We start from the raw sequence: 24737 nt of genomic DNA, 5'->3' as shown, positions 1-24737 counted from the left end.
GTCTTATCTGCTAACAGGGGGTCCTAACTGGTCTTCAGTTTACCACCATGCTAAAGGACCTGCTACTCTTTCTGCCAGGTCAGGTAAAAGTTGAGCTTTGTTTAGGGGTAGAAGAGTCCTTGAGACCCAGTAAGGCAAGGCTGGTCACCAACACACACCTGAATCACATCTAGAGATTGATGAACGGGGACAAAGGTACTGAGCAGATGTCTGTGTCAGATAAAATCCTAACCTACATCCCCTCCCATCTGAGAAGATAGTACCCTCCAGAGAAGATCTGCCCAGGTACACGTCTTCCTGCACAGAGCTTCCATTCTTACATTCAGATAACCTGAGGGTCAGAGGTCCTGAGAATCTTAGTCAAAACATCTGGACTTCTGTGACAGTCCCAGTAGAGAACACAGCCAATCCCTGGACTACTCATGTACCTCTCTTGCCTAGAATTCTCTTGCCCCCATCTTGTCTGTTGAACTCTTATGCTTGTACATCCAGTAGATGCTCCTAAATTCCAGATGAAGTCACATCTGAGCACAGCAAAAGATAAGAGCTCATCTCAGAGAATGGCCCAATAGAAGGTGGTTGAAGTGATGCAGATTTGAGCAGAAGGACGGAATGGTGTCAGGGCAGTAGGCAAAAGGCTCTGAAATAACACAACCAAATGACACAGAAAAGATAGGCTTCACAGATCTGGACTGGTCTCAAGTCCTCTGGACCTTGTCTAAGAAGGAGGCCCCAAGAACATGGATACACATGACTCTTATGGGCCCCTAGAGAAAGAGACCCATTCAAAGGGTGGCCTATAAAACCTTTTGGCTCATACTCATGGGCTTATATCACTCTTTTAAATGTGGTCAGTGTGGTGTTATTACATGGGAGCTTCAGGGGACAGTGACATGATTTACTTGGGTAATTAACTGGTTGCTGTGCCCAAACTCTAAGCAAACATAGGACATTTGGCTGAAGTGACCTGCTTCCGAGCTCCACCTTTTCTTGTGGGGCTCAAGAACATTCTAGGAATTAGGAACGAAGGCAAATTCTTCAAGGGCTTTCCCCCCGCAGATCAGAAACAAGATGGGAACCCCTATAGAGAGGTCCATCAGTCATGCCCCTCCATTTCCAAACAGAGCCAGTCTGAGTTGGCATCATGAGAAAGACAACCAACATTGGGCTCAGTTCCCTCTCCTCCCAGGTTCCATGTACCCCCCCCCCACCCCCTCCCCGTCTACCTTTACCTGTGGAGGTGTCATACAGCCAGTGGCCTTTGCCTGAGTTAACAGGTTTCCCCTCTGTCCCTGATCTCTAAATGCTAAACACATCAGAGTCATCTCTTCAAACCTCTTCTCTCCTCTGCCTTTGTTTATCTTCAGAGTCATTGTCCCAGTTCCCATCTCCATCTTGGTCTTCCTTCCTAGACACAAGACTCTGCCTCTAGCGGCCTCATCATCACCTCCACCTGCTTTTCCAGCAGGCACTTCCAAAACAGCACATCCCAAGTTGAGCTTCTGAGAAGCCCCCTGACTACACCCAGGCTGCTTCACTCACAGTCTCTGTATCAGGAAGTGGGCCTCCTCCCACAGTCCTTAGCACAATACAGCCAGATTCACCCTCAACTCCTCCTTTTCTGGCACCTTATTTCCAGTTTGTCAGCAAATCCTATTGGCTGTACTTTCCAGGTATACCCAGAGCATCTGCAGCTCACATTCTCTTCTACCAGCTCCCCAGTGCAAAGCTCACCATCTCCTCTGGGATCACTGCAGCAGCCTGAGCTTCCAGCTTCTACTCTTGCCATTTACATCTGTCCTCCAAAAGACAGGCAGAGAGACTTGTATAATGCAGTGAAGTCTATAGCTCAGTGGTGGAGCCCTTGCTTCTCACTGAGACCCTGGTTCAAATCCAGCCACTGCAAGATAACAGCAGTAATAATAATGATAATAGTATAATACAGTGCCAATTGGATCTTTCTACCTGTAGCTAAAATGCCTCTAACAGCTTCCTTCTTGCTCAAAGAAAAACCTATGTCCTCCAAATGGCCCCAGAGTCCCACATGATAATCAGGACCTTAATCAGTCCCCACATTGCTACCACTCTGACCTCACCTTATACCCCCTCTCCCAGCCTCTCCACTGTGCACAGCTACTCTGTCCTCTTGCTGTCCTTCACGTGGGCTTGCTGTGCTCTGTCTAGAGCATTCTTCAGATAACTTCATGGTTGCTATCTCTCTCCCTCTATTACTCTCGTCTCAGTAAAGACTTCCCTGCCCACTTGACTAAAACAGCACACACACCCCAAACACATACACCCTGAACCTCCATCTCCCTTGGTGTTTCTCCACAGAGGTTCTCAGCATGCAGAACATTGACTTGTTGGCCCCGATTTCTCCATTAAAATGGTACCTGAGTGTGGTAAAGTTGATTTCATTTACTGATATTTCTCTAGACTCTGAAATACTTTCAAAGTGGGTGAGGCATGTTCCTTTGGATGAATCACCCTGGTTAACTATTTTGTAGACACTGCGGAGGAGGAAATCAAAGCTGAGAGGGGTGAGCCACTTCTACACAGTTGCATAGGCAGCATGAGGCCACTGTGGGAACTCCCTTCATTTTGGCTGCATGCTCTCCTGTCATAGAAAACACTTTTCTTTCCTGGAGTATGGAGCGCCAAACCATGGAAACGTTCCGCAGGATCTGGTGCTGAGAGAGAAAAGGATCTAGCTGTAGGAGGGGATGACCTGGCAGAGGAAGAAAAGCAAGGTGGGTGGTGAGGCAGGCTAGGGTGGAGTCCATGTCCTAGGCATGGTTCTCAACAGTGTAGTCCCTGAGCAAAGTCTGAGGTGGCCAGATGAGTGGCCTGAAGCCATGGGCAGCCTTTGCCTTGCATTCCAGTGTTCTCTGCCAATATTCATAGTCCACATGAGCCTTCACACAGAAGAGCTTGGAAAGGGAACCAAATGTCACACCAAGTCAAGCCTCTGTACAGGGTTTTTAAGTATTCACAGTAGCCAGCCTTTTTGTCAATAGGGCAGAAGAAAAGCTTGGCTAGGCCTTGCAGGGTCTGTGCAGAGAGACCTGACTCTGTCCACGTCCAACTCCAGAGGCTTCCAGTTTGTCCTTCCAGCTCTTCCCCAGCTGACTTTGTGTGCCTGGTATGGGTCTGCCTGGGGGCCGCCATCCATACTTTCCCACTGGGCTGTAGGCGTCTCTGAATGGGGTTTCAGTTCTTTCTCCTCTCAAATTGCTTCTCTCTGAGAGCCTAGGTAGTAGTAGGTGGTCATGACAATGAGTGAATGAAGACACAGTTCCAGGACTCAGGCTCTGACATGGACATTCCTGCAGTACAGATAATGGTCTGAAAGGTCCATATCCAGGCAAGCAGAAGCCTCGTCTTATTATTGTGGCTTCTGAGTGCGTGTTGGGTGAAAGAGAAGATTGGCCTCTCTTGGGAGATGATCTACATAAGGCAGACTGTGTGTAGATTCCAACAAGAAAGCCCTAAAGCCACCATATGTCAGCCCCAGTATGGGTCTGGAGAATGGTTCCATTGTGTAGGTCTAACATCCCAGCATTCAGAAAACCCAAGGAGGCTTTCTAGAGGAAGAGAAATATGACAGGATGATGACCACAGCCATAGAGCTTGAGAGCCATCCCATGCTACCCTGAAGCAGTGGATTTTTCTCTACTTCCTAGTCCTTGAGAAATGTCATCATGCCCCAAGTTGATTTCTCCTCCCTGGGCCCCAATTTAGGCAGAAGCTGTGCTGCCAACAGGGAGGTTGGAGCTCATAATTCAGCTGTGGGCAAGGCCTGGGGGGCCTGATTCCAATTAAAGATGTCAAATGTATTTATGGATTATGCAATCAACAGGTATGCAGCAGCCTCGATAGCCGACGGGGCCACCCTGAAGATAGGCCTGTAATTAATTAATCCCAGTGGGTCTGCCAAGTTCTGCTTCCAGAATGAGTCCTTGTGCTCAGAGGGATACAGGGGACCAGGACTTACATCTGATCCAGTCTTGTTATATAGAGAGACAAGGAGCTGGGCCTAGAGAGTCTATCTGAGCAGAGAAAAGAATGACAGACAGACACAGGGGGTGTGGGCTTGAGTCATGGTGGGCCACTTGCCAGACAGTGGTATGACCTGGAACAAGTCACAGAAGCCCTGAAATTGGACAGGATGGTACACACTTCAAGAGGCAGTGTATGTGGAAGGGCCACACCCAGCGGGTGCCCACTTATTGTTGAATGAATGAAAGAACGGCCTGGGAGAGGACTTGCTTCACTTCAGCTGACAGCATCCCATCGGCAAACAACAGTGACTGCTACCAGGCTGTGGAAAGAGGCGCAATCTCTTCAAAACTTCTCTCCGAGCTCACTTTCCTCTCTAGAATGGACTTGCCGTGTCTGCCCTCTTGTCCTTTCCTGCCCCTTGAGCTCTTATGACTTGACGGGGAACCAGGCAGAAGCCTCAGATCATTTGCTCAGCAATGTGAGCTCTGCCCAAGTCCTGAGCTGGACCCCAGGCCCCAGGACTGAATCTAAAGACATGACCACTCTCAAGGAGCCCCCAGTCTACAAGAGTGTGGGATGTCCATGCCAACTGAGACCAGCAGTGTGATAATAGTGACAGCAGCGAGCTCAGCTTTCTCCCTGCCGGAAGATGTACCCAACACCGCTCACTTGCCATCTTGTCATCCTTGTCTTCCTCCTGCTGGACAAACAGGTCTGCATTTGATGGCTGGAAAGAAGTCTCAGAGATAGACAAAGGACTTGTGGCATGTGTTGACCATGTGGCTTTTGGATGCTGTTGGCGGAGGCTGTGGTAACAGCAGTGGTGTCAAAGTGGAGGGTCTGTCAGGATGACCCCATCACTACACATGCCACATAGAGTCTGGGCTCCTCCAGAGCTGCTGTGTCAGGAATCCTTGCTTTCTTCTTTCACTCCTTCCTTTTCCTCAGAGGCATGGGTTGCATTTCATAAAGTTTACTCTGGCTACAGGGAGGATGTGACAGCAAGTCACAGGAGGTACCATGGAAAAGTGGTTATGGTACTAGGGCATTCAGGTAGCTATATCTGCCAGCTGGGAGAAAGATCAGGTACAAGCGTGTGCGTGTGTGTGTGAACATGTGATGTGTGAGATGTAAGGAGGCAGAGTAAAAGGAGCCAAGTTCTTGGCACCTGCTGTGGAAATGTAGTACATAATGTGTTTCCCACTTGCTCCCTACTGGGTAATAGTATATCTATCAAAGAGGATGCCTGCCAGTGGCATCCTCTTCTTGAACACGAGGTAATGTGACTATTCAAATGACATTTACCCCTGGGTATCAGATTCTGCTCTCAGAGTGCTGCACAGCTATAACCTCATTGGAGTCCACAGAACTTGTGAGCTAGGTTCTCTCCCATCCTACAGGACTTGAAGCTGAGAGTTGAAGCTTTCTCTAGTCCTTGTGAGCCAGGAAAGATAGCCTCTGTGACTACCTAGTGCCTACCACCACTTGCACCATCCAGGAGGGGCAAGGGCAGGAACCTCCCTTACAGCAGCAGGCTAGGTGTGACTCCAGCCTTAGCCTTTCACTAGGCATCTTTTCCATTTTTCTCTCAGAAGAATTAGGTGTTAGTCTTGACCCTCTGAATAACCCTCCATCTCCTCCTCCCCCAGGCAGCATCCCAGTGGATGAATCTTCTATGGCACCCAGTGCATCTTGAGCTCATAGGGGCCTTAGTCTTCCTATCCATCTTTTTGAGAATTGCCCACTTGGTAATCAAGTCCTTTATAGAACTGACCACTGGTAGTTTACACTATGTCACCAGCTGGGCATGGTGGTGCATGCCTATAATCCTAGCAATCAGAAGGCTGAGGCAAGAGGTTAAAGAGTTCAAGGTCAGTCTGTCTTAAAACAAAAACCTACTACCAAAGTGATTCATCTTCTCCAGTGTATGATTTGAGTGAATTTCCAAACTTCTCAGTAACTCACCACAGAGACCTGTTCAACACCTGCATGTTAGACCAGGAAACAGAACCTTTATAGTGATTAATGCATTGACCAGGGACACCCAACCAGCTGTAGGCAGAGTCAAACTTCCCAGAGTCAACAGAGCCCTCCCAGGCAACCAACAGGCTCTGCTTAGGGTGTGACCTCTGCCCCTTTCCTCCAGAGTTGAGGGTCACCTCTTTATTGGGAAGCCCATTTTATATGTCACTAATTATCTCAGAAGCCTCAGCCTTCTTTGCTCCACCTCCCCCCCCCCCGAGACAGAACAAGTAGCATTTGCTTTCTTGCTAGCATCCTCCTAGGTCCAGGGTAAATGGTTTCCAGAAGCGTTGGCCTAGCTCAGAAGCTGGCCACAGATGTGTCTGACAAGGAAACCAATGTTCCTGGAGAGGGAAGAGTGACAGAGAAAATAAGGTTGGATTGCACACTCTCCTCACTATTGGCCTGATTCCTCTTGGTGTTGAGTGATTGAGCACTGAGCTGAACCAAAGCAGGCCTCTGCTGCCCTTCATGGCCTCCCTGGGACCATAGCTTTTCTGGAGTGGCTGAATGGATTGTGGCAAAGCATATGGGCTCTGCCTTGAGGGTATTTGGATGCCAGTAGTGATCCCACCCATTTCTGTGGTTGAACTGGGCTCATGGTAATATCTACTTCATAGGAACATTGTGAGGAATGCAGGAGTAGAGATATGGAAGAGCCTATCCATAGTTAGCATCATCTCTCTTCCTTCCCTGCTCATTCACTCCTGTGAGAGCTTGGTATGATACCTGCCCTCCAAGATGATTTTCAACCTGTCAGAAGCATTCAGGAAGCCACAGAAAGTGTCTCCAGAAGATGACTTCCCATCTCTGATCTCTGCAGAAACCTGAAGGGACAACTGGTACAGCTATTCAGGAGGAGAATCTAAGGCTCTGGACTTGGATTCTGTTGAGATGTCCCTTTTGAGTGAGGTGGCGAGACGAGACACAGGGAAGGGTCTGGGTTAGTCCTGCGTTAGAGTGTGTGGGAGGCAAGAGATTCCAAGTGGAGACTACAGAGGTCTGTAGTGAAAGAAGGGAGTCAGTACATAGTCCAAAGAGGATGTAGTGGTCCCTTTAAGAGACTTTAAACAGACCCTGTCACCCTTGAATTCCAAATATCTCTCAGAGCCAAGGAACCCATTCTTAGCTAGATGTCCTAATGTGGGAAAAACGCACATCTGCTCCCTCTGGGTGCCAAGGTTATGGCATTTCCTGCTGAAGAGTCCATTGCATTGCTGAGTCTGGCCTTGGACTCTCAGAACCCAACAGGGGACAGAAATGGATCCTACAGTGACTCCTCTCTGGACTCCAGCTGGGGTCCCCTGAGCCCCAGTGTTCTCCTTTGTGGTATGCAGTTTAGCAGGAGCTTAGACTTTGGCTGGATGATAAAGAGATAGTTCATCTGAAGGGTTTCTAACCCTAATTCCTAATCTTGTAGGACAACTCAGTTGGTGACTAATCCTAGTTTTTATGTGTGTGTCATCTCAAAGTTCATGTTTCAAAATGTAATCCCCTGTGTGATGAGATTCGGGGTTAGAGTTTTGAGAAGTGATTAGATCATGAGGATGAGGTTGTCGTCAATGAGATTAGTATGCTTATAAAAGAGACTCTGAAGTGCTCATTTGTCCCCACCCCTATGCCCCATGGTAATAGGACACAGGAGACCTTGTGAACCAAATGAGACCTCACCAGGCACCTAATGTGCTGATGCCTCAGTCTTGGAATTTGCAGGCTCCAAACCTATGAGCAGTGAACTTCCTTTATCAAACTTAGTTGTCTGGTGTTCTGTTTTATATTATTTTAAGGTCTTAACTTCTCCATTTTTGAAAGATAGTTTTGCTAGATATAGAATTCTTCACCTGCAGCATTTTTTTTTATTATTGTCTTCCAGCTTTCATGACTTCTGGTGAGAAATCGGCTGTGAATTGTATTAAGTTGTGTGAGGGCACTTCTCTCCCACCACTGTCAAGGGTCGGTCTTTGTCTTTGGTTTATAACAGTTTAATTATAATGCATCTATATATAGATCTCTTTGAATGTACAAAACTTAAAGGTCATTGAGCTTTTGGGGCTGTGTAGGTTTTGTTTTTTAGTGAATGTGGGGTGTTTTCAGACACTGCTTTTCAATATTCGTTCTGCTTATTTCTCTCATCTCCCTTCTCCGGACACATATGAGTGTACTTACGGCATCCCATTTTTCTTCATTATCTTAGCTCTCTCTTCCTCAAGCTGAATAATTTCTACTGGAATATCTTCAGGTTTGCTAATTCTCTGTCTGATAAAAAATATATTGAGACCCTTTCAGGAAGTTTTTATTTCAGCAACTGTATTTTTCAACTATGTAATATGTGGATGTCTATTGCATTTATAGATGTCTGTGTGTGCATTTGTGTATATTTACATATACATGTATAATCACTACTTTTATTGATATTCTGTACTTGGTGAGGCATCATTTTCATGTTTTCACCATTTTTTAGATTTATTTATGTATATCAGTGTTTTGTCTGCATGTATGTATATATACTACATGCATGTCTAGTGCCCACGGAGGTTGAAAGAGGGCATCAGATCCCCCAGAACCAGAATTATGGAAGGTTGTGAGCCACCAGGTGGGTGGTTGGAACTGACCCTGGGTCTCTGGAAGAGCAATGAGTGCTCTGAATCTCTAAACCACCTCTCCTGCCCCCAATGTCTAGTTCTTCAGACACTGTTTCTTTATTTCTTTTATAATATTTAAAATAAGTGGTTCAAAGCCTTTGCTTAGGTAATCACCTTACCTCTGTACTTCTTCAAGGCTGTTCCCAGTTGACTACATTTTATATTTATGGGCCATATTTTATTATTTCTATGAATGTCCACTAACTTTTGGGTGCAACTAGACATTTAAAAGAATACGATTCTCAAATGTAGGGTTAGTCTTCCTTTGTTGAACTTCGTTGTTGTCACTGTTGGTGGTTGATACTGTTTACTTGGGGGCTTTTTAGAGCCTTTTCTGTCATTCCCTTTTCATTGACATATGTGGACATTGAAATCTCTGGTCAGTTTCCCTATTGAGTGGCTAATGGTTAGACAGAGAGCCAATAATCCTTTCTGAAGAGCTGAGTGTGTGCTGGACATATGTTCAACATTCACCCATGCTGTTTACAGCTCTGTCTTTGTCTTCCCTTCCTGTTATAGAGCCTCTGAGTTAGCTAGAGATGAGAGCTTCGAGTCATTTCATGTCTTTCCTAAGCAAGCACAAAGCTCTGAGCAGTCCAATACATACATGCTGCTTTCTAGATTCCCAGAAATCTATTGGAGTTTCTCATTGTCTCGGGCTGCTGTGATGTTAACTAATTGCCTCTGGTTGCTTTCAGCAAACACCCCCAGGAAAAGGCTATTCACTACATACAGCCTTGACAGGGGAGGCTTCCAGAAAACCACCAGTCATGTCAGAAAGTGACAGTGCTCTAGGTACGGGGCTTCAAAGGCTTCCGTCCCTGTTCTGCCCCTTTTAGTAGCAGCCAAGCAGCTGCTCACTGTGATTTCATGGATTGGTTCTCACATCTACTGATGAGGCAGCGTCGGGGAAGGGAGCAAGCTAACATGCCACAGAGCATGTTGTTCTGACTGGGAGCTATTTTTCTTGATTAAATTTTTCCTGAATCGTGCAAGCCTTTGATTCTTATCCAGAGTTCTGGAAAAGGTCGATTCTGACAATTTGCCCGGTGTACTTTTGGATTTTGAGGAGGAAATATTCCGAGGTCCTTAGCCTGCCCAATGGCTCACTGTAGCCAACATGAGCCAAGAGGCAAGTTGACTGTAAGAGAACTCAAAGATATATTACATGCCCAAAGGCATGTCCATGACAGTAAGAGTCACTGTCTTCCGAAGGGTATAATCATGATGAAATACAGGGCAGTGTCATAAGCAGAGGTGAGACCAGCTTGCTACAGCTGCCTCGAGGAAAGACTGAGGGGTTCCATCTGCCAGCAGCCTTTGTCACCTCAGACCTCTCGTTAGTTCTCACCGCTCTGGCCAGACTTTTAACCAATGCTTCAGCTTTCTCATCCAAAGGGCACTTCTCCATCTGCAAGAGTCATTTTCATGTTTTAAGTTCCAGGCAGTCACACCTTTGGGCCTGTCACACATACTTACTTATACATAAACTTATATATAAACCCATAACTTATACACATAATTGTGCTCTCATATGTAGTATGTCCTTTTTTTCTGCTGAGCTCAGAACCAAGTACACAAGGCCTCAAACATCCCGCCACCATCCCCTGGTGCCTGCAATCACATTGGCACCGTAACATCATTGTCTTGCCTAGGTATTTGTACTTAAATAAGTTCAGATTTTCTGACAATCAAGTCCAGGAGAGTTCTCAGCATGGAAGTCGAGCTAGATTGATTCTGCCTCTTACTTTAACTGTGCCCAGGACAACTGACATGCTCCTAACTTCCATAACTATAATAAATGGAAAATCTTAATAAAATTAGGAAGCTGGGAGCCTATAACTGTGATACTTGGTAAAAAATCACTTTCTCAGAACCTTCCTCTGGCTTGTACTGATCACCCCCAAATAGTTGACAACTGTGATGTTGTCATAGCTACCCTGAAGATAAAAAGTAAAAGGACAGTGTCGTAGTCACCCCCATGCATCCAGACTTGTACATACTAGGTGTTCAAGTGCTGCTAGCCCCCACTGTGGAATGTTTGGGGCTTGCTCAGGTTTTCTGATAGTCCTATTGTGGCCCTTCAATATGAAGCTTTAATACACATAAACCTTGGCTAAGGTTTCTACTGCTGTGCTAAAACTCCCTGAACAAAAGCAACTTGGGGAGAAGTTTGTAGTCACTCTTCCAGGGAAGTCAGAGAAGGAACCTGGAGGCAGGAACTGATGTGGAGGCCCTGGAGGAGTGCAGCTTACTGGCTTGCTCAGTTTGTTATCTTATAGCACCCATGAGTACCCACCCGTGGATAGCATCACCCACACGGTGAGTTGGGTCCTCCTACATCAACCATCTATCAAGAAAATGCACTGCAGGCTTATCTGTGGGCCAGGCTAGTAGAAACATTTCCTCAATTGAGGTTCCCTCTTCCCAAATGACTCTACTTGTGTCAAGTTGATGTAGAAGTAGCTGGCACAGTAAGTATTTGACAGGAAGAGAGAGAAAGAAGACAGCAGCCCTCTGAAGTTTACCAACATTTTCATATAAAAGGCCCCAATAGGTGCTACACACCCATTTCCCCCAAAAGGGTTGCTACTGTTTTTCACATTCTGAGAAACTATGTGCCTCCCCTCCCTCCCTCAGAGTGAATGTCTGTCTGACTGTGGCCAGCCTGGGCCTCCAATCTTTACCTCCTACACCCTGCCTCTTTGGGTCTGATCCTAGGACAGATGGAAACCAAGGATTATAAAGCAGAAACTCTAGAGGGCATGAGTTTTCAGCTATATCTCCATGCCTAGAATGCCAGGACACAGGGGATGGTCACTAAATGCTCATCAAATGGTTGGATCTTCTGAAGTGTAGGTAAAAAGATAAGTGCTAGCGAGCTTTGAAACAAGAAGCCTGGCAAGAGCAGAGAGAGCCACGTGCTCACACCATGGTCCACGCGTGGTTTAGATTCACTTCATTCCCTCATTTGCCCTGAGGGAACAGCACATGGAGGCCAAGGGAATGCACCAACTTGCCTAGATCACCCAGCCAATTAGGTGGCCAGCTGGAGATTTGCACCCAGGCACCTGGTGGGCCAGGGACCAGTTCTTCCCATCCTCCACTGCTTGGCTACTCAAGTTAGAACGAGCTAATTCACTCCCCTGGCTTTATGGAGAGGAACAGGGAATGAGCGATAGCCCTGCACAGCAGCTCGGCTGCTGGGCTGTCATTCTTGGCACTTAAAAGTTGCCCAGAGCACACACCCTGTGAGCTGACAAAGGTCCCAGAACCCAGAAGTGTGGACACATGCCTGTGAACACACAAAGACATTCATGCTGCGCCCGACACAGCAAAGGAGCCCCAGGCTCCTCGAAGTGTATTTTAAATCCATTCTGACTCCCCAGAAAGTCTGGTTTTGTTATTCACGCCGACCTTTTAAACTCCATGCAGTCCTGCATTTTTCCCAAGGCCTAGGTAGGACCTGTTAATAATTGCGCTCTCCCACCGAGGCGCTGGGCCACAGCCGGCTTTCTTACGTGCTGTAAAAGCCAGTCCCCCCAACTGCTGGCAAGCTCACCCCTCTCCAGATGATCAGAAGGAAAACCCCAGCACCCCAGTCTCCAGCCGTGGGAAGAGGAGGCTGCCTGCCTGCTTCAAAGGTGAGGACAGGTGGTCCAGCAGCGACCAGGGACAGAATAAGGGCATGCGAGGGCTGGGGGCATGTGGCTGAGTTGGGCCCCCTGCCTCTGGCTGCTTTCTCCTCTCTCTGAACAAACATCTCTGCAGATAAATCTCCCTTTCTTCCTTTCTCTCTCTCTGCTGGGTTACTGCTTCAGTTTCATTAGAGACTCTGGAAACATTCTTTGGGCTCAGCTGAGATATATAATGCGGAGAACAGAGATTTACTTCATAACCCACAAACTATTAAAAATATTAGTGTCCCCCAGAGAGTCTCTCTTAAAGATCTCTGCTCCCTTTCTGCCGCCCTCTCCCCCTGGTTCCCAGTGCCAACAATAATGCAGGCGGACTGGTTGGAGCCATTTCCTTGAAAGAAAATAAAGAAGAGATAACAGACCTTGGAGAAACCTCTCTTTGTGCCTGAACAGCATCCGTCATCCTGGATGTCTAGTGTGAGCTTTGTACTCATCAAAGCCCCTTTCACCACCAAATATCTTGTCTGATCCTCAAAGGCGTGCAAACCGGGGTCACGTCCTCTTTGTTAAGAGGGAAAATTAAGGTCCAGGAGAAAGGAGGTGATTTGGCTTTGAGGCAAAGCTGGGACTAGAACCCAGTGCCTTCTGATTCACAGCCTATGAAACTTTCTTTTTATTAAGAAAGACCTACTGTAGTTATTACTTAGATAAAGGTTGTTGCCAAATTGAAAACTACAGGCTAATCACTAGCTACATTTAATTAGTTAATTAATTTTATCTTTGTGTGTATGAGAGAGAAGGGGAGGGGAGGGAGGAAGAGGAAGGGAGGAAGAGGAAGAAGAGAGAGAGACAGCCTTGGGCATCAGTACTTACCTTCCATCTTGTTGGAGCCAGGGTCTGTCTCTCTCTCTCTGTCTCTCTCTCTCTCTGTCTGTCTCTCTGTCTCTGTCTCTGTCTCTCTCTCTCTCTCTCTCTCTTCTTCTTCTTCTTCTTCTTCTTCTTCTTCTGTATACTCCATGCTTGTGGGCTCATGAGCTTCCAAGGGTTCTTCTGTCCCCACCTCCCATCCTGACATAAGAGCACCAGGATTACAGATGTGAGCTGCCGTGTCCAGCTTTACATGGGTTCTAAGAATTTAGATTTTCAGTTCCTCTTGCTTGCACAGCACTGAGCCATCTCCCCAGCCCCACTGGGTACTTTAAAAATATATTTACTTTTTCATTGACACATAGTAGTTGTACATATTTATGAAATATATTGTGACATTTCAATACATGGATACTATGTATATGATCAGGTCAGGGTAACTGATATATAGTCTCCTCAGATATTAAAAAAAATGTTCGTTCATTTGTTTATTTAGGAGGGTGTGTGTGTCATGGTGCATGTGTGGAGGTCAGAGGACAACTTGTAGGAGTTTGGTTCTCTCCTTCCACCATGTGGGTCCTAGGGAGGGAACTCAGGTTGTCAGCTTGGCACCAAATACCTCTACCCTCTGAGCCACCTTGCTGGATGGTATCATTTCTTGGTGTGAAGAACATTCCAAATCCCTTCTCCTGGCTATTTGAAGTATTCAGTTAATCATCAGCCATAGTTATCCTGTGGTGGTCTGGAAATGAGGAGCTTCTCCTCACATGCACCTGCCCCTTGCACCCGCTGACCACTCCCCAGCCCTGCTCCCCATCCTTCTCCAGCTCTGATGCACCGGCTGATCACTCTCCAGCCCTGCTCCCCATCCTTCTCCAGCTCTGATGCACCCGCTGACCACTCTCCAGCCCTGCTCCCCATCCTTCTCCAGCTCTGATGCACCAGCTGACCACTCTCCAGCCCTGCTCCCCATCCTTCTCCGGCTCTCATGCACCCGCTGACCACTCTCCAGCCCTGCTCCCCATCCTTCTCCAGCTCTGATAACCATGGTTCCACTCTTTCTCTAGATCAAGTCTTCAGCTTTCACATAAAAGTGAGAACATGTGGGTTTGTCTTTCTGTGCCCAGTTTATTTCTTCAACAAAATGCCTCACAGTCCCATTCATGTTATTACAAGTGACACAGTTTCGTTCTTTTTATGTCCAAATGTTTATTGAGTATAAATAACACATTTGCTTATCTGTAGACGCCCAGGTTGAGTCCCTATCTTGACTACTGTGAATAGCATGTCAGTGAACATGCACAGATGTCTCTTTGACATAATGGTTTCATTTCCTTTGGACATGTACTCAGTAGTGGGATGGCCAGATCATGTGTTTCCCATTTGCTGAGGAACTTTTGTACTGTTTTCCAGACTATCTGTGCTAATTTACATCCCCACTAACAGTACCTGACAACCCTTCCTTTGCATCCTCACTAGCATGTGTCTTTTTTTTCTTTTTGATGATAGTCATTCTAACTGGAGTGAATGACAGTTCATTATTTTTTTTTTATACATCTTCCTGATCACTAGTAATGTTGAACATTTCTGAGGGGTTTTCTCATGCAAATAGATCTATGAAGTTAATTCATTTCTTGATAACAATGCCAGGTCCATAAGTAACCCCTAACCCTCTCTGTCCTGACTGTCTAGCTGAAGGTCTAGTATTGAATGTCATTACAAGTAACTTATTTGTTTTTCACTAATGAAGTATTGAGGAGATGCACTGAGCCAGACCCACTTTGGGACTAGGAAGCAGGATGAAAAGTTAATGAGGGTCAAAGATGCTGCTACCTTCAGGGAGCATCCTAGATGAGACCATTCTGAGACACAGGATAAGACTCCAGAAAAAAAAACAAAGAAAGCACAAGAAAATTCCTGGCCAAACAAGACAGGGATTCTGGGGTGATGTTCAGGTATGGTTCCCAAAGATGGACAGAAGTGAGGGGCATGGAAAAGAGTTTTAGTGAAATAGAAAAGCAAGTTCAAAGTCTAGAATCCAGAGAGAACTTGGCATTTTGACAGATCTACCAAGAATCCTAGTATATTTGAGACATAACCGTGGGATAGCCAATGACAAGAGGCAAAGCCACCTTCCCTGGTGCTCAGAGCCAACGTTGGCTTTATCCTAAGAATAGTGGAATATAGCGAAAGACTTGTGGCTGGCAGTATTTTATGGAGTGTCTTAATGTCATGCATGAATTTATTTGTGGAATGTTAACTGAATGTGCTGTGGATACCTGTATTTCAGACTGCATCTTCAAACTGATAGAGAGGGAAGTGCAAGAGATAGGGATAAGGAGGGGAGCGCAGAGAGGCTGCCTGAAAGGTGAGAAGTATGGAATAGCGATGGGTTGAAGATATGGGAGGTAGATTTGGGAGTTCATTACTGAGAGGATGGAGACCAAGTTGACCCCAGACCAGGGCATCTGCTCCTGCAGGTAAATCTCGACTATGAACCCTTCTACAGTATAGATGTCTCATGTCCCCCAAAAGCCCATGTTAAAAGCTTAGTTCCCAGAGTCAGCAATAGCAGAGCATTTAGAAGCTGAGAGGTGGGAAGTCCTTAGGGGCTGTGCCCTCTAAGAGGATTGTGGGATACTGTGTCTTGCTCTTTTTTACTTCCTAGCCATGATGTGAGAAACTCTGCAAGACCACACTCTCCCTCTATTATTGTCCAGCACTTCCACCAAAGGCCTAAAAACAGCAGTTGTCCACAGCTACAGTCAGGATTCTTTGAAACTATGAACCAAAACAACCTTTTCTCTGAGTTACTCAAATATTTTGTTATAGTAATAGAAGCAACCATCCAAGCCCTATTGAGTGTGAGGAAACCAGGCACAGAAGAGGGACATGCCTCAGTGCCTGCCTGTCATTGTAGAAGACCAGTTTACAAAGCAGATCTCCTGAGCTGTGTGGCTCCTAAGCCCCCCTCCCACATGCCAAACCCCTCTAGGGCAGAGAGAAGAGACTGAAGTCCTCTAGAAACCATCTGGAGGAGCCTCCTTGTGGCCAAGTGGAGCTGTGTGTGCAACCCCAAAGTCTGAGAAGCCAACACATTCTTTGTGTCTCCTCCTCCAAGTCCCCAGAATATAAAAAATTAGCTTCTTGTAAGCATCTGTAGAGTCAACACAAAACCAGTCCTGATGTCACAGCATAAGGGACAAGGCAGGCACAGCACTCCTCTGGATTACTTAGGGCCACCCAGTTCCCCTGAGTCCATCTCCTCAGCTGCCAAGACCCTCCCTCCCTAGCTCACATTCCAAACTCAGGGTTAGCCTAAGTAAGATCTACTGTATTTCATTCACATTGCTATCACTGCTGTAGCCCCACAGTGTGGACAGAGACTTAGGAGATACATACACACACACACACACACACACAGGACCAAGGCAGCCTGCTGTGGCCCAGAAACCAGTGAATGAGGGGCTTGCTGCTGGCCCTACCTATCCCACATGTTTGTGATGAGACCCTTTTCGACTGCACTTTTTATATGTGTGTCTGGTGCTCTCTGATCTCTTAGCAGCCTGACTCTCTAAGGTACAAGTGCTTGGCTTCGAGACTCATTTTGTTGTTGGATGACATTCAACTTGTGTTTTCTAGTCCAAAGGACTGGGAAAGACTGGATGGCTACTCCCAGGAGGGTCTGAGGATGGGAGCCCCAGTACTGACCAGGAGCCATATAGACAGAAGCTTTGAGGAGGGGGCATGAACCTCTGCCCTCTGCACACTTGGACCGCAAAGGGGAGCCATTTACTGGGTGCCCCTTCTGTGATGCTCAAAGGCTGTGGATGGCCCCTATGCCACCTGCTAGTGCTGCTCCCATGTTCTAGATTATATATTGTATTATATCTAGATTAGATAGATAGATAGATAGATAGATAGATAGATAGATAGATAGATTACATATTATGCCACCTCCCCTCATCCTCCAGGTAGAGGCAACAGTGGGAAAGGCTTAGGATCTGTTTTTGAGGGAGGGAAGTTCAGAAGACTTCAAGACTCCAGAGACAACCAAGGTAGGGGATATGGCTGCCCCATGGAGGTAGAAACACAAGAGTGTAAACTGAACCTTGAAGGTACACAGAAGAGAAGGGATCATCTACTGTTTAAGTCACCTTACTATGTGTAGCCCTGCATTGAGTCCTTAAATACACATTTGAGTTCATATCTCAAGCAAGCAAGTTAGGAAAGGCTCACTGTCGCCAACTTAACATGGGGAAACTGAGGCTCCCAGTTCAAGATCATGAGACTGGAGAGCAAAAGGTTGGACTCCTATTACCTCTTCAAGCTCTAACATCTCAGCTCACTTCATTGACCTTTGAAGTGGCTGTTCTCAATGGTGATGCTCTAATTGAGTTTTTTTTTTTTAATCCTCCCCATTAATAAAGGTGAGGAAGCATATCTCATTGTAGTCAAAATATAGGTGGCTGCCCCTTCCTGGGCCCCAGCTCCTGTTCTCAGAACACTGAGAGTGGCTGTGGGAGTGATTTCCTGAATAATCCCCTGTTCAGGTTGCCTTCTGCTTCCTTGGGACTGGGAAACCTCAGTCCCACCATGGTGAGGACAGGGTGGTACCTTCAGGTGAGAGAAATGCTTCCTTCGAGCTTCTGAATTCTTCTGCAGCTCCTTTGGCTGCCTCTACCCCGGATGCTATGTGTCGATGCCATCTAAAGCCCCTGTGCAGAGTAGAGAGACTAAGGAACTTGCCGTGTGCACTATGGAGATAGTGAGTTGGGCCCTGGAGCCAGGTGGTCCCACTGCAGACAGAGCAGGCGCAGACACTGACTGCTAGTTGGAGAGATCAAACCCATCCTTGGTCCTACCTGCGCATTTCCCTGATCCCTTCACCTTTCTGTACTGCCCCCCTCACCCCAGCCAGCCTCTGGAGAATTTGCTGGTGCTTCCTCCTTCACATGTCCTACCAGCTGGAGGCTAACACTGGGAATCAGCATACTGGGTAGTCCTAGCAGAAGCCCCTGGAACACTCTCCTCACCATGCTATAGACACAGCCGCCACATCCCCTCTTGCAGGAAGCTTGGACCCACTGACAGAGTAGGGCTGGAGGGTCATGCTTTACTCAGCATTGCCCTGTCTCCCAGTATGTGAGGGTCACTGCAGAAGCACGACACTCAGGGCCTTGCCCAAGTCCTTTCTGGAAGCTTCTAAAGGGTCTCTCCTCCAGGAATGGCTCCCTAGACTCATCCTCTACCCTGACAGTGCTTCTCAACTCATTGCTAGTGTGTGACCAAATGTTCCTTGAGCCTCTACTGTCTTCTGAGCACCAGGATTTCCATTCTCATGGAGTCTCTGACCTCTCCCTACTGGACAAGAAATCAAAGACAGTGAGGATAAGGGCCTGCCCCATGCCACCCAGGAAGTTACCTGAAAGGAGGCAGAACCTGCACCCTGGCCCTGGGCTCCCAGTTCAAGGCCCTCACACTGTTACAACCTCAGGATCTCTTTTCCTTAGGGAATGGGAAAGTTGGCTACATGCAGAGAAACCAGCAGCTTCCTCCCAACTTACTACCCACTGAAGAAAGTGTGGGCAGTGGTAACATAGTGAGTGTCCTTCTGAACAAGCTGGGTATTAAGAGAAGTGTCCAGGAGCCCTGGGTTCCCACCCTTGCAGGGCTCAGAGTTCAATCTCAGAGATCTATAAATTCATTGATGCAAATCCACAAAAAAAAAAAAAAAAGGTGTTCAGCCTTGGTGGGTCCCCACCCGGTGGTAGCTTGATAAGAGAAACTTCAGCTTTGTATGAAAGAGCAGAGGCCTTGGAGAACTTGTGAGTAGTAAATTGGCTTTGTGTATGATGGGCACATACACATCTGTGTGTGCATGTATATATGTGTGCATGTGTGAACATGGGAATGAAAGCCAGAGGTCAGCCTCAGGTGTCTTTCTTCAGGAGACATCCACCTTGTTTTTTGAGACACCTTGTTAGCCTGAAGCATGCTTTGTAGGCTAGGCTGTCTGGCCAATGAGCCCCAGGGATCTGTCTGTCCCTGCTTACCCACCACTGGGATTATAAGTATCTGCCACTGAGTATAGTGCGTAGCCATTCCAGCTTTGATCTGGAAGTTCCAAACCCCGTTGAGGCTCCGGTAACTGTCATGCCTACAAGGCGGGGGCCAAGAGAGGGACCCTGAAGGCCCGAGATTGGATGCGCTGGCTCTCTTGGTGCCTGGACCCTGGACGCTGGATGTAGACTGAGCAGAGTTCTCCAGAGAACACCGCCGGACTGCGCTACACCTTTCCCAGACCCTGTAAACTATCCCTTCACTTGTAAGTTACCCCACAAAATAAACCTCCCTTTTAACTACATGGAGTGGCCTTAATAATTTCACCAATATCTGAGCCTGTCTTCTAATTGATTTTTCAGAACCCCGAGGTATGTGAGAAGTAAACGTAAAGAAAGCAATGTCAGGTCATAAAGGTGAGGAGGTCGTAGGGTGCTATGGAGGGTTTCAGAGCCAGACGGTGTAGTCTGAGTGCTGCTCTTAGCCAGTCATTCTAATGGTGAATCTGGTGACAGGTCATGGCTCTCTGCTCCAAGCTTTCCTGTCCGTGTTTATAAGCTGGCTGCCTGGTATTTGTTGCAGATTTGGCGGTGCCTTGAAGGACACCAGCACTTCATTCCTGCTCATGTTCCATGCAACAAAGGCATCCAGGTCCCTCTCCTGCCACAGCTCCTCGCCCACTCAGCAGCCTTGGAAAAGCTACTTCTGGGGTAAAGCTGGGCTGGCCACTCCATTTCCTCACAGGGCATGTGATGAATGTGCTGGTCAGCCTGGCCTCCTCTGGTAGGCAGCCATTGCTAATCGGGTGTTGGGGGTCTTGCCTGGCTCAGGGAGGGTGTGAGCTGGGTTCCCTGGGCCTTTTACAGACTGTTTATGATGTGCTGCTGTGGTAACTGCCCATGATTAGGCACTCTGCAGGCCACTCAGAGCCGGGAACAATGGAATGAACAGAAGGAGAGGAACTATTAAAGGGCCAGGAGCCTCAAATGTCACCCTCAGTAATTCATCCTGCACCTGTTCCCAGCTTCTTGACTGCTAGGGCCTCTCTCCTACACATCCCTTCTCTGCCTGTGTCTTCTGCTAGCAATGAGTTTGCAAACTGGACTAGACAAGGCATGGCCTTGGGAGTCAGGTAGACGTGGGGTCAAGTGCACCTTCCAATATTCGCCAGATGATCTTTGTGCCTGGACAAGCGGCTGCATTGTGCTAGACCTCAGCTTCTTCCTTTTTACAGTGGGCATGGCAGCCCCATCCGCCCATAGGTGGCAGTAAGGTTGCTGGGTGGGCGCTCATCTGTCACAAGGTGGGTGGCCAGTGGTGGTGAGATTACTGGAGTTCAGAATCTAGTCTGCACAACGTTGAGTGAAGCTGGAACACTCATCAGTCATCCCTCCACAGCCCTGCCTTGGCAGAAGTGGGAAAAATTAGTTTATGAGTATCTGTTGCATAAAGAGGTAGGTCTACCCTAACCCTGCCTCCCTCAGTGAAGGTGGAGCAAGTGAGAGGGTGTGTGATCGTGGACTTCTTGGGGCCTGGTGCACCATCTCTGCAAGTTACAGCAAGGGTTGTGGGGGATGGGTGCTTCCCTTTTCCTGTGTTCCTTGATCCTGCTCCCAGCCTGGGGATTCTTGCCCAAGTGTCCTCGTATGCTAAGTGAAATGACTCACAGCAGCCCTGTAATATTGGTTTGAGTTACTAGGAGGAATTCTGGGCTCAGAAAGGATAAGAGAGTCACCAGCCTACCTCCCAGGACCAGAATGGACCCATTCTCTGGGCTTTCCTGAAAGCTATTCACATCAGCAGACATCTGAGATGTTCCCAACAGAGAGAGGGTGTCTTCTGTGCTGCAGTCGGGCCCAGGTAGAACCCTGATTCCTGGAGGCCCTCAACTATCACCCTCTGTACAACTTCCCAGCAGAAGAGTTCTGGAAGCCAGGATTCTTCACTACTGGGCTGTGGCTCTGCCTTGTGAAGACACAGAGGATAAGCTTAAATGGAGGACCTCTCTGGCTCTCTGTACCCTTTGTGCTGATCCTCTGTGGCATCTCTGCTTACATCAGGATGAAGCCTTGCCCCTCCCCCATATCTATTCTCAGTCTGCAAGAAGACAGTACCTCCCTCCTCCTAGACCATTATCTCCACTAGCTCTCTCTACCCCAGCAAAAGCACATACTTGGTTTTAAAAGCAAGTGTACCTATGGAAATGGCCTTCCCCAGCTGAAGACACCAGCAAACTTCCCATCAGTCAGAGAATGCAAGCAGGGGCTGGTACTCTGGGGCAAGGAGGCCAGGCAAGGTGAGAAGGCCCTGCCTCAGCAAAGGCAAAGCATGACTGGCAAAGTGCCAAGGCCTCCCCATACCCCAAAGCCTGCAGCCCTAGTCAGTGACCCAGGCATGACCCTGCTGGGGCAGTGAGGCCCTCATTCTCACTTAGAAGTGAAGTCAAGGAGGCTTTGCAATACATTGCCCCAAGAATGTGCTGACAGTGCAGCGGCTTGGCTGGTTCTCCAGCGTCTGTTTCTCCTGTGCAGCCAGGGACCATCCCTTTGCCTTCTGAGTCCGCACCAGGACTCCAGACCACCACCTCCAGCATCTTAGGGAACCCATGAACAATGACAAGATCTTGTCACACCAGTGGCTTTGCTAGGCCAGGCCAGTGTTCTCTGAGTTCCTGCAGGCCTTATCAGGACCCTGTCCCTGCCACTCTTCCATCCAGGTGAGGAAGAAATTTAGCACTGGGTTGAGAGGCCTTCAGAGCAGATGATACCAGGGACCTTCTCCAAGACCACAGCATAGGTGCCGCTCTCCTTGTAGGGCATGCTGCCTGAGCCCACAGCCCTTTCGGCAAGACAGCCTGGACAGGGGCAGTGCTCCATCATGGGCACACAGTGATAGTGTTATGGGCAGCAGATATTGGAGTCTGGAAGCTACGAGCTCATGTTTCCAGGTTCTTATGTTCTAGGACAAAGAACTGGACAGAGGTGGATGAACAGTGATAGAAGCAGAGACAGACCACTTTCCAGGACAGAAGTAGGAAAAGCTTCAAAGGCTCAATAGCCCTGAGCCGTGATGGTTCTGACCCTTTACATAGTGCTCACCTGCCTTCTCCAGGCTTCCCTTAAGCATGCCCCGCCCTCACATGCAGCCCTTGGCTGGGGTTCCTGGTCTTCCCTCTGCTCTTTGGTTTCTGTTATATGCTAATCTTGACGCCTCTCTCTGCCCCTGAGCTTCACTCTCCTGCCACAGTTTTGTTAGTCCTCAGTCTGTCACTGCCCCCCCCATTCTGTCACACCTATCCCCCTACTGCTTATGGGAAGGAAGGGAGAAAGGAGTCTCACAGCCCTGTCTGGCTATTTAACTTCTAAATGTTTCCTCATCTCTAAGGTGAGGTCTTGGTAGTACCTGTTTAAAAGAATAAAAGCACAGGATGCATGTCATCTCTAGTTGTCACAACCTGCAAGAAAGATAGCCCATTTTACAGAGGGAAACACCTCTTCACAGAAGCCTAGCATCCAAGTCCAAGGCCCCTGACTGAGCTGGTGAATAGTAAAGTCAGATTGAACTCCATAGTCAGTCTCCTAGCTCAGAACTTTTCAAGGTTTGCCTACTCATAAAACCTGTACACTGAGAAGTTTTTACACAACCCATGGTATACAGGTATATAAAATAGACACACAAACTATTTGCTGCTAACAAGTCATGAAAGATTTATGTATTTTATTTTATGTGTTTTGAGTGTATGTATGTATGTATGTATGTATGTATGTGTATCAGGTGTGTGTCTGATGTCCTTGGAGGCCAGAAGAGGGTGTCTGATGCCCTGTTACAGGAGTTATATGGATGGTTGTGAGCCCCCCATGTGGGTGCTGAAAATTGAACCTGGGTCCTCTGCAAGAGCAAGTGTTCTTAAGCAGTGAACCTTCTCTCCAGCCCCAGGAATTTACTTTAAAGCAAGCCTTTGGTGTATGTGCAAGCCTACCATTTATTAGAGATGAACGTGCATCTGCACAATAATGAGATGGACATGCTTGTTTATTTTTACACAATGAATTAAATCTTGGCTGAATATTCAGTTCTGCTGGATACAGAACATCTTCAACATTTCTCAGAGTTTGATGGATACTTTGGTTTCATAACCATCAATTCAAGAATGCAACTGTGCATAAATATATAATATAAAATGGCAAGAGTGTGTTTAGGGCCACTTCAGAAATTGTTGGAAATTCGGTCCTAATCTCAAGCCAAAATTCATTTAATGATTTTTTTAAATGAAACTTGAGTCAGCAATGTAAATAATTTAAAAATTCATACATTCTAACATAATAGAATCCAAAGATATGTTAATGTGATACTTACATGCTGAGGAACGATGGCAGGAGAAAAATAGAAAGTCTTTGTTTCTATAATTAACCCATTGTGTCTCTACAAGGACAGAAAACTCTGTGTGTGTGTGTGTGTGTGTGTGTGTGTGTGTGTGTATGTATGTATGTATGTGTGTGAATGTGTGTGTGTGTGTATGTATGTATGTGTGTGAATGTGTGTGTGTATGTGTGTGTGTGTGTGTGTGTGTGTGTGTGTGTGTGTGTGTGTGTGTGTGTGTACAGCAGAAACTCGGCAGTTTGTCCCATGTAGCCATCTTGGTGTGAGCAGAGGGGTTTCAGGAGGCATTCATCAGCATTGCATGGAACGATGTGTACAGTGCAGGGTACACGTTTTGTGTGCAGAACTGAGCCTGCAGTGAATGCCCGTGATGTAACATAGGCTAACCCTGCCAGAAACACCTCAGATTAATCACACATTTGATTTCTTGAAATAATTTTTGGTCATTTCAAGTTCAGGAATCATTTACTGTTGGAAATGTGTGTGTGTGTGTGTGTGTGTGTGTGTGTGTGTGTGTGTGTACCACATCTAGTTATGTAATACAGCATGGAGTTATGACCCACAATTTAAGAAGGTGGGTGCTAGATGACCCTAACCTCTCACCCTCAGGGACAAAGAAGCTCAGCTCAGTGAGTGATGGGCTGAGGGACCTGTTCAAGTCTAAGACAGCTAGATATCTGCCCTTCACCCCAGGACCCAAAGGCCAAGTAATGGCCATCCTCTGGGGTTCACAGATGCCCAGAGGCAAGGCTGAGAGCTGCATACTCTAAGCCGGCTCACAGAGATGTGGAAGAGGAAGAACACACTGAGAAGAGAGAAGCCCATGGACAGATCAAGCCTGTAGACGTGTGTGTGTGTGTGTGTGTGTGTGTGTGTGTGTGTGTGTGTGTGAACAGTTATGATTGTGTAAGACAGTAAGGTTGTTCATGCCTGGACATGTCCTCGCAGAGAGCTATGGAAGGCCTCAGGAAGAATTTTGGTGTCTGCATGTGACTGAATACTTGTGCACGGTGGGAGAGATATTTACAAGAGGGCACGCATGCTTTATGCAGTGCTTGGGTGGGCAGTAAGGTTAATTACATTTTCGGGTTGGCTGAGAGTTAGTCAGCAATGCCTCCTCCTT

General features: G+C 47.2%; 1 protein-coding gene across 1 annotated transcript in view; it reads left to right on the top strand.

Annotated features, from left to right (window-relative positions):
- The window catches only part of Trabd2b (TraB domain containing 2B), a 207229-nt gene that overhangs the window by 132876 nt on the left and 49616 nt on the right, over window positions 1–24737 (top strand).

This window comes from Peromyscus californicus, unplaced genomic scaffold, assembly GCF_007827085.1.
Source record: "Peromyscus californicus insignis strain IS unplaced genomic scaffold, ASM782708v3 Scaffold_5__1_contigs__length_169319896, whole genome shotgun sequence".
NCBI classification, from domain to species: Eukaryota; Metazoa; Chordata; class Mammalia; order Rodentia; family Cricetidae; genus Peromyscus; species Peromyscus californicus.
Note: the sequence above shows the minus strand (reverse complement) of the source record. Positions and strands in the feature narration are given on the sequence as shown.